Source organism: Hordeum vulgare, chromosome 7H, assembly GCF_904849725.1.
Source record: "Hordeum vulgare subsp. vulgare chromosome 7H, MorexV3_pseudomolecules_assembly, whole genome shotgun sequence".
In the NCBI taxonomy this organism is placed as follows: Eukaryota; Viridiplantae; Streptophyta; class Magnoliopsida; order Poales; family Poaceae; genus Hordeum; species Hordeum vulgare.
Genome location: NC_058524.1, coordinates 399735701 through 399746086, shown reverse-complemented (window position 1 = coordinate 399746086; position 10386 = coordinate 399735701).

Genomic DNA, 10386 nt, shown 5'->3' with positions numbered 1-10386 from the left:
TTGTTCTTTTGTGTGTAGATGCTGAAGACGATTGTGTTGATATTCCTATTGGTTCGATAAACCTTGGTTTCATAACTGAGGGAAATACTTACCCACATTGTGTTGCCATAACTTGTTCCTCTTCACGGAAAACCCAACGCATATCACAAGTATCAGTGCTCCCCTTGGCTGTCTCGCCAAGATTGCGGCGGACTCCGCAATTGTCTTCTATGGTGAGAAGGGATCAGCGTTAGAACAAATAGCTACTCCCCAGGACAAGGAGATTGTTTTAGGGACGCCTAGCGGCGACACGCAAGCATGCATCAGTCTCGACGGAGGAGCCCCCTCCCCCCCCACAAACCTTGTCATGCATGCCGAAGGGGTCTTCCTACGCTTGCTTCGAAGGATCTTTGGGGCCGGACCCAATCCCGTAGGGCCCAGACTACATTCGCTGCAATGGGGTCCCGTTCAGACCCTGTGGAAGAATAGTATGTGTGCTCTATTCTAGAACCTGCACGGCTTTGGCCATGATGGCCGGCGCAGTTAGTTAGTGGATATATAAGGGAGGAGAATATCGACATCGTGGCAATTCACGTGACTATGTGTGTTGATTTCTCTTTGCCCGAGTTGGAGGGCCTTAGTAGGCACCTTTCTGCTAGGCACCGGTTGTCATCTAATGGATTGGTTGGCCACTGGGTGGTATCCTCATAGGTGTGAAGGATACCACCTTCGAGGTTAGGTCCATGGACCGTGGCGAGTTCTATGTGAGCATGGAACTCTAGGAGCGCGCAACTAACTTCAAGTGGGAGGTGATTGTCGTCTATGGACCGGCGGACTATCAGCGATCACGGGCCTTCTTGGAGGAGGTGTATGATGACCCACAAGTATAGAGGATCAATCGTAGTCCTTTCGATAAGTAAGAGTGTCGAACCCAACGAGGAGAAGAAGGCTCTGATAAACGGTTTTCAGCAAGGTAATGACTGCAAGCACTGGAAGTAGCGGTAACAAGTGATGGTGTAGTGAGGTGCAACGTAGCAAGCGAAAAGTCGCAAGTAACAAGTAGTAGCAATGGTGCAGAAAGTGGGCCAATCCCTTTTGTAGCAAGGGACAAGCCTGAACAAAGTCTTATAAGAGGAAAAACGCTCCCGGGGACACACGGGAATCATGCTAGTTTCATCATGTTCATATGATTCGCGTTTGTTACTTTGATAGTTTGATATGTGGATGGACCGGCGCTTGGGTACTGCCCTTACTTGGACAAGCATCCCACTTATGATTAACCCCTCTCGCAAGCATCCGCAACTACAAAAGAAGAATTAAGACAACGTCTAACCATAGCATTAAACTAGTGGATCCAAATCAGCCCCTTACGAAGCAACGCATAGACTGGGGTTTAAGCTTCTGTCACTCTAGCAACCCATCATCTACTTACTACTCCCCAGTGCCTTCCTTTAGGCCCAAATATGGTGAAGTGTTATGTAGTCGACGTTCACATAACACCACTAGAGGAAAAAAAAACATACAACATACCAAAATACCGAACGAATACCAAATTCACATGACTATTATCAGCATGACTTATCCCATGTCCCCAGGAACAAAAGTAACTACTCACAAAACATAATCATAATCATGATCAGAGGTGTAATGAATAGCATCAAGGATCTGAACATAAACTCTTCCACCAAGTAATCCAACTAGCATCAACTACAAAGAGTAATCAACACTACTAACAACCTTATAAGTACCAATCGGAGTCGCGAGACGGAGATTGGTTACAAGAGATGAACTAGGGATTGGAGAGGAGATGGTGCTGATGAAGATGTTGATGGAGATGACTCCCCTCCGACGAGAGGAGTGTTGGTGATGACGATGGCGATAATTTCCCCCTCCAGGAGGGAAGTTTCCCCGACAGGATCATCCTGCCGGAGCTCTAGATTGGATCTGCTCAAGTTCCGCCTCGTGGCGGCGGAGAATCCACGAAAAATCTCCACCTTGATTTTTTTCCGGACGAAACCCTTCATATAGCAACAGAGGGGGGCCAGTGGGCCACCAGGGTGCCCACAAGCCCTGTTGCCACGGCCAGGGGGTAGGTCGCGGCAACCAGGCTTATGGGCCCCTGGTTGCTCCCGTGTGACACTTCTTTCGCCCAGTACTTCTTTATATATTCCCAAAAAATCACCGTTGATTTTCAGGGCATTTGGAGTTGCGCAGAATAGAGGACTCAGACTTGCTCCTTTTTCAGTCCAGAATTCCAGCCGCCGGTATTCTCCCTCTTCAAATAAACCTTGCAAAATGAGAGAGAAAAGGCATAACTATGGTTCCACAAAGTATAATAACAGTCCATAAAGCGATAAATATCAACATGAAAGCATGATGCAAAATGGACGTATCAACTCCCCCAAGCTTAGTCCTCGCTTGTCCTCAAGTGAAAACCAAGACCCAAAACATGTCCACATGTTTAGGGATGAAGGTGTCGATAAAACATAATACGAACATGAGGGCATCATGATCACACATAGAATAGCAATACATCATAGAGATTCTTACGGGAAAGTAAATATTCCTTCACAAAGCAAAATATGAAACAAAAACCTTACCGAGAAGTAGCCAACAACAGTCCATAGTCATTGAAGCAATTGCAATTTATCATAACATTAGAAAGAGTCAAATAAGAGCTTGTAAGGCAAATCAACATACTCAATCATCTCTTTTGTTTTCCACAATTGTTACAACTCACGTGGTACTCATGATATCAAAGTTTCAGCTGGACACAGAGAAAGATAGGGGCTTATAATTTTGCCTCCCAACCATTTACCCCAAGGGTAAAGTCAACAATAATAAAGCATAAGTACTCAGCTCCAAGTTGATATAAGAATATAGATCTTTCCCAAGCATATGACGTTCACCAAGAAAAAGGCTAAATAAGGAATTGGTGAAGATCACCATGACTCTTACAAGGGCATAAAGTAAAGGTACAAGATAGGCCATTCGCAGAGGGAAGCAGAGGTTGTCATGCGCTTTTGAGGTTTGGATGCGTGTCCTCTTAGTGCGGAGGAACGTCACTTTATATTGCCTCATGTGATAAAGAACTTTATTATGCAGTCTGTCGCTTTTATGTCTTCCTCATCACTGGTTCGTACAAAGCTTATTTTCCACACACTAATAGATCATACATATTAGAGAGCAATTTTTATTGCTTGCACCGATGACAACTTACTTGAGGGATCTTATTCAATCCATAGGTAGATATGGTGGACACTCATGGAAAAACTGGGTTGAAGGTTTTTGGATGCATAAGTAGTATCTCTACTTGGTGCGGGAGTTTTGGCTAATATGAGGTGGAAGCAATCGTCACATGCTAAGGGATCTCTAATCATATAACATTGTTTGGAACCAAGCAAACACAATTCATTATGTTGTCATCCTTGTCCAACGTCTACTTCTAAGCATGTAATAGTTTGGTGAGTGCTCACAATTATAGAAAGTGTCTAAGATGATATATTTATATGTGAACCTCTCTTTCCTTATTACTTCTTATTAATTGCAACAATGACTGGGGTCTATGTTGGTCTATTCTCAACAAGTTTCAATCATCATACTTGTTACATGTGAAGCTATCACTTTCCATAAGAACATCTCATGATCTTTCATGCTATCGTTCTTTTCATACTTTTGATCACGGCACAAAGCAAAGCCCTTGACTAAGATACTCTTTATTATATAGCTCGTAAGCTCGAATACATCGGGGGGACACAAGGCAAAAGACTCAAACCAAACACTAAAGACTTATTCCACTAAGAGAAGAAATAAAAACTGAAAAGGAAAGAACTAAAACAAAGGTAAAAGCAAAAGATATAAAGGTGATACGATACCAGGGCAGCTCCCCCAAGCTTGGCAAAAGCCAAGGGGATTGCCCATACCAATGCGTAGTTGTCTTCCTTTGGTGGTGAAGGTGGTGGTGTTGTTGAAGTAGTCTGATCCTGTGTCTTCCAAGGCATAGGTGCTCCATCATGGCAGGATGAACGAGTCGCCAGAATCCTCAAATCTTAGCCAACCGTATTGATTTAAATCTATACTCATACTCACAGTTTTGGTTCTGCAGGTCATAGATCTGGCCCTGGAGTTGATCAACCCTGTCATAGAGCCTGGAGAGGTGCTTCCCGATGTCAATGGCATCCATCTTGTGATTGCTGGTGAACTCCGTGATCATCATGTGGTTGGTGTTGAGTCCACGCTCCACCATCCCTTGGCACTTGAAGACTTGTTGATCCATTGCTTCGAGCCTCGTCTCCACGCTTCCGGTCTTCTTAGGCCCCTCAACATCACGGATGTGCAACATCCCCTCACTCATCTTAATAGATTGAGGGTGTTTCAGCACTTCCGTGAGGTAGGGATTGATGACCTTCTCGAAGATCTTGTCCTTAGGAGCTTTTGGGGAAGTCATGATGGTCTAGATCTGCGATAGAAACAAGCTCGAAACGAAAACAGAGGAAAACTAGGCGATACGGAGATCAAAACCCTCGGGCGTATACATAATGATTTTTTCTGGACCAGAAGGAGTGCTCCGCAAGAAAACGGAGTCCGGGGGGCACACGAGGTGCCCACAAGCCCTGTTGCCGCGGCCAGGGGGGAGGCCGCAACAACCAAGCTTGTGGCCGCCTCGTGCGCTCTCCGGACTGCTTTTTATTTTTCTAATTTTCCAAAAATTCCAAAACGGTGAAAATTTCCTATTGGAGAAGTTTCGGAGTCCAATTACTTACCGAATAAGATACCTCTTCGTTTTCAGGGTCTGAAACAGGCTGATAAACATCCCTTATGTACTCCTCTGGAGTTATGATATTGATGATATTGGTCTCAACATTTATGGGAGTACCAGAGATGTAATGCTTGATTCTTTGCCCATTTACCACTCTAGGAAAATTGCGTTCCGTGTTATTGATTTTGATGGCACCGGAACGATATACTTCCTCGACAACGTAGGGACCTTCCCATTTAGAGAGAAGCTTGCCTCCGAAGAATCTTAAACGAGAATTGCATAGCAGGACATAATCACCTACATTGAACTCTCGTTTTTGTATTCTTTTATCGTGCCATCTCTTAACCTTTTCCTTGAACAACTTGGCATTCTCATATGCCTGGGCCCTCCATTCATCTAATGAGCTGATATCAAACAACCGCTTCTCACCGGCAAGTTTGAAATCGAAGTTGAGCTCTTTGATTGCCCAATAAGCTTTGTGTTCAAGCTCAAGAGGTAAATGACAGGCCTTACCATAAACCATTTTATACGGTGACATGCCCAAGGGATTCTTATAAGCAGTCCTATAAGCCCATAGTGCATCGTCAAGTTTGCTAGACCAATTCTTTCGAGATCTATTGACGGTCTTTTGCAAGATCAATTTGATCTCCCTATTACTCAACTCCACTTGACCACTAGACTGAGGGTGATAAGGAGATGAAACTCTATGGTTGACATCATACTTAGCGAGCATCTTGTGAAAAACACCATGAATGAAGTGTGAACCGCCATCAGTCATCAGATATCTAGGGACTCCAAATCTTGGGAAGATGACTTCTTTAAGCATCTTAATAGAGGTGTGGTGATCAGCATTTTTAGTGGGGATAGCCTCTACCCACTTAGTGACATAATCCACAGCAACTAAGATGTGAGTATACCCATTGGAACCCGGGAATGGTCCCATATAATCAAAGCCCCAGACATCAAATGGTTCAATGACAAGTGAATAGTTCATAGGCATTTCCTGACGCTTACTGATATTCCCTATTCTTTGGCATTCGTCACAAGACAAGACAAACTTACGGGCATCCTTGAAGAGAGTGGGCCAATAGAAACCTGATTGCAATACCTTATGAGCAGTTCTGTCTCCAGCATGGTGTCCTCCGTAGGCTTCGGAATGACACTTCTGTAGGATCTGTCCCTGTTCATGTTCAGGCACACAACGTCTAATAACACCATCTACTCCCTCCTTATAAAGGTGAGGATCATCCCAAAAGTAGTGTCTCAAATCAAAAAAGAATTTCTTCTTTTGCTGGTAGGTGAAACTGGGTGGTATGTATTTGGCTACGATATAGTTTGCGTAATCAGCATACCACGGTGCACTATGTGAAGTGCGGATGACATTCAGTTGCTCATCAGGAAAGCTGTCATCAATAGGTCGTGGGTCATCAAGGACATTCTCTAGCCTAGACAAGTTATCTGCTACAGGGTTATCAGCACCCTTTCGGTCAACGACGTGCAAATCAAATTCCTGTAGCAGGAGAACCCATCTGATCAGTCTAGGCTTAGCGTCCTTCTTCTCCATAAGGTACTTAATAGAGCATATTCAGAGTGAATAGTGACTTTCGAGTCAACTATATAAGATCTGAACTTTTCACATGCAAACACGACTGCTAAATACCTTCTCCGTAGTGGCATAGTTTCTTTGGGCACTGTCTAGAGTTTTACTAGCATAGTGAATAACATTCAACTTCTTGTCAACTCTTTGTCCTAGAACAGCACCAACAGCATAATCACTAGCATCGCACATGATTTCAAAGGGCAAGTTCCAATCAGGTGGTTGAACAATAGGTGCGGTTATCAAGGCCTTCTTAAGTATTTCGAAAGCTTCCTCACAATCCTCATAAAAAACAAAAGGAACATCCTTCTGCAAGAGGTTGGTAGGAGGCCTAGAAATCTTAGAGAAGTCTTTAATTAACCTTCTATAGAAACCAGCATGACCTAGGAAACTTCGTATACCTCTGATATCTGTGGGGCAAGGCATTTTCTCAATTGCATCAACCTTAGCCTTATCAACTTCAATGCCTTTCTCAGAGATTTTGTGTCCTAAGACGATGCCTTCATTAACCATGAAGTGGCACTTCTCCCAGCTCAAGACGAGGTTGGTATTTATGCATCTCTGTAAGACTCGATCAAGGTTGCTGAGGCAATCATCAAAAGAAGAACCGTAAACGAAGAAATCATCCATGAAAACCTCAACAATCTTTTCACAAAAGTCAGAGAATATAGCCATCATACATCTTTGAAAGGTGGCACGTGCATTGCACAAGCCAAAAAGCATGCGTCTATAAGCAAAGGTACCGAAGGGGCATGTGAAGGTGGTTTTCTCTTGATCAGATTGTGCAACAGGTATTTGCGAGAAACCTGAATAACCGTCTAGAAAGCAGAAGTGCGTGTATTTAGATAGCCTTTCTAGACTCTGGTCAATAAACGACAAAGGATAATGGTCTTTCCTGGTTGCCTTGTTCAGTTTTCGGAAGTCTATCACCATCCTATAGCCCGTAATAATCCTCTGTGGGATTAGTTCATTCTTATCATTAGGAACAACGGTGATACCTCCCTTCTTAGGTACGCAATGTACTGGACTTACCCAATCACTATGAGCAACATGATAGATGATTCCTGCTTCGAGAAGGTTTAATATTTCTTTTCTCACGACCTCTTTCATCCTTGGATATAGTCTTCGTTGATGATCAGCAACTGGCTTAGAATCAGGATTGGTTTTTATCTTGTGCTGACATAGAGTGGGGCTAATACCCTTAAGATCATCAAGAGTATATCCAATAGCAGCACGGTGCTTCCTCAAAGTTTTTAATAACTTCTTCTCTTCATGATTCGAGAGGTGAGCACTAATAATAACAGGATATATCTCCTTCTCATCAAGATAGGCATACTTAAGAGTATCTGGTAACTGTTTCAGCTCGAACACAGGATCACCCTTTGGTGGGGGAGGATCCCCAAGCAGTTCAACATGCAGATTATTCTTGAGAATAGGATATTATTCTAAGACAATTTTATCTATCTCATCTCTTTGATCCATATGCATATCATTTTCATGCTCTAGGAGATATTGCTCTAAAGGATCCGTAGGAGGTACGGCAATAGAGGCAAGAGCAATGATTTCATCCCTACGAGACGACTCCTTTTCATGGGGTTGTCTTCCATACTTGGAGAAGTTAAATTCATGAGACACACCCTCGAAACTAACAGTGATAGTCTGCTTAATGAAATCAATGTGAGCATTGACAGTGTTGAGAAAGGGTCTACCAAATATGATGGGACAAAAGCTATCTTGTGCAGTAGCAAGGACGAGGAAATCAGTAGGATACTTCGTCTTACCACACATGACTTCTACGTCTCTCACAATTCTGAGGGGACAGATAGTGTCTCTATTAGCTAGCGTAATAGTGACATCAATGGGTTCTAACTCAGCAGGTGCAATCTCATCTTTGATTTCATCATATAGGGACCAGGGTATTGCACTAACACTAGCACCCATATCACATAATCCATGATAACAATGATCTCCTATCTTGACAGAAACAACGGGCAGGCCAACTACATGCCGTATTTGTCTTTCGTGTGAGGTTTAGCTATTCTAGCGGAGTCCTCACAGAATTTGATAACATGCCCATCTATGTCTTCGGCTAAGAGATCTTTGATAATAGCAACACTAGGTTCAACTCTAATTTCCTCAGGGGGTGCAAGTGGTCTAATGTAACCCCTACGTATCACAGTTGGAGCTTTAGAATAATAATTTTTCCTAGCAGGGTAAGGTGGTTTCTCAGCGTAGGCGCAAGGAACAATAGGATCACTAAAGGCAATGACTTTCTCTTCAACTAGATTGGTTTTAACTATGTTGATTTCTACAGGAGGATGATACTTAAACCACTTCTCTTTGGGAAGATCAACATGAGCAGCAAAAGATTCACATAGAGAAGCTACTATCTCAGAGTCAAGTCCATACTTAGCGCTAGAATCTCTAGAAGTGTTTGTTTCAACAAAAGATTTAACGCAATCAAACTGGAAATTCATACCTGACTCTATACCTTCTTCAAGCTCCCAATCTTTAGAGTTACGTTTGATTCTTTCCAATAAATTCCACTTGTGATCAATATCCTTCTTCATAAAAGAACCGGTACAAGAAGTGTCAAGCATGTACGATCTTCATGAGAAAGCCGAGCATAAAAGTTTTGAGTGATAATTTCTCTCGAGAGCTCATGATTGGGGCATGAATATAGCATTGATTTAAGCCTCCCCCAAGCTTGAGCTATGCTTTCCCTGTCACGAGGCCAAAAGTTATAAATATAATTCCGATCACGATGTACTAAATGCATAGGATAAAACTTTTGATGAAATTCCAATTTCAACCGATTGTAGTCCCATGATCCAGTATCATCACATAACCTATACCATGTCAACGCCTTATCCTTCAAAGATAAAGGAAAGACTTTCTTCTTTACCTCATCCTCGGGCAAACCTGCAAGCTTAAATAAACCACAAACTTCATCTACATAGATTAGATGCAAGTCTGGATGTGATGATCCATCTCCTGTAAAAGGATTAGCCAGTAGTTTCTCAAGCATACCCGAAGGAATTTCATAAAAGATATTTTCAATAGGTACCTCAGGTTTAGGAACAACTCCTCGTGCTTCCGTTCGTGGTGAAGATACCCCGAACAAACTCCTCAAAGGAACAGTTTCCATAGTGACAAGTGACAATAGATTTCAGCATAGTATATAAATGTTTCCTTACCAAATTCCACTTACCAAAGGCGCTTTCCTCCCCGCCAACGACACTAGAAAAGAGTCTTGATGACCCACAAGTATAGGGGATCAATCGTAGTCCTTTCGATAAGTAAGAGTGTCGAACCCAACGAGGAGAAGAAGGCTGAAAGTGCGTTATGTCGACTAGAGGGGGGGTGAATAGGAGATTTTTAGAATTTCATCACTAAGGAAATTCCTTTTGAGGAAATTCCTCACTGATGACTAATTTACAGTGGAAACAGTAAAGGATCAGAAGTGCAAAGTTTCACAACAACAGTTTTTCGGAGTGAGGAAAGTGAAAACAGATTGCACTGTGAGCAGGCACACAGAATACAGATGAGGATTAACTGACGTTAAGATTTTGGGGTTGAGGAAATTCAGAGAAAGTCTTCAGCAAATTCTTCAAACAGTAGCAATGAAATTCATCAACACATAATACGAGGAAAGTAAGGAGTTGAGGAATTAGAACCCGGTTCCGAGTGAAGACAGTTGTTGATGACCGAGTTCCAACTGCTGTGACAGTCGTACATCTGGTTTGGAGCGGCTTGGTATTGAAACCAAAGGACACACACAGTCCCGGGACACACAGTCCCTACCGTGTTCTCCTTGGGCTAGGAACACCCAGTCCTCGCCCAACACTCGCGGTAAGTCTTCAAGGTAGACTTCCAAACCCTCACAAACTTGGTCACCCGGTGATCCACAATTGACTGCTGGAAAGCTCTAGACCATGACGCCTAACCGTCTGGAGGATGCACAGTCCTCAAAGGTAAAAGGCTTCAGTCCCACACAGGAGCAACTTCTTCAGTGATGCTCAATCACTAGATTTGGTTTGTGGTTTCAGTG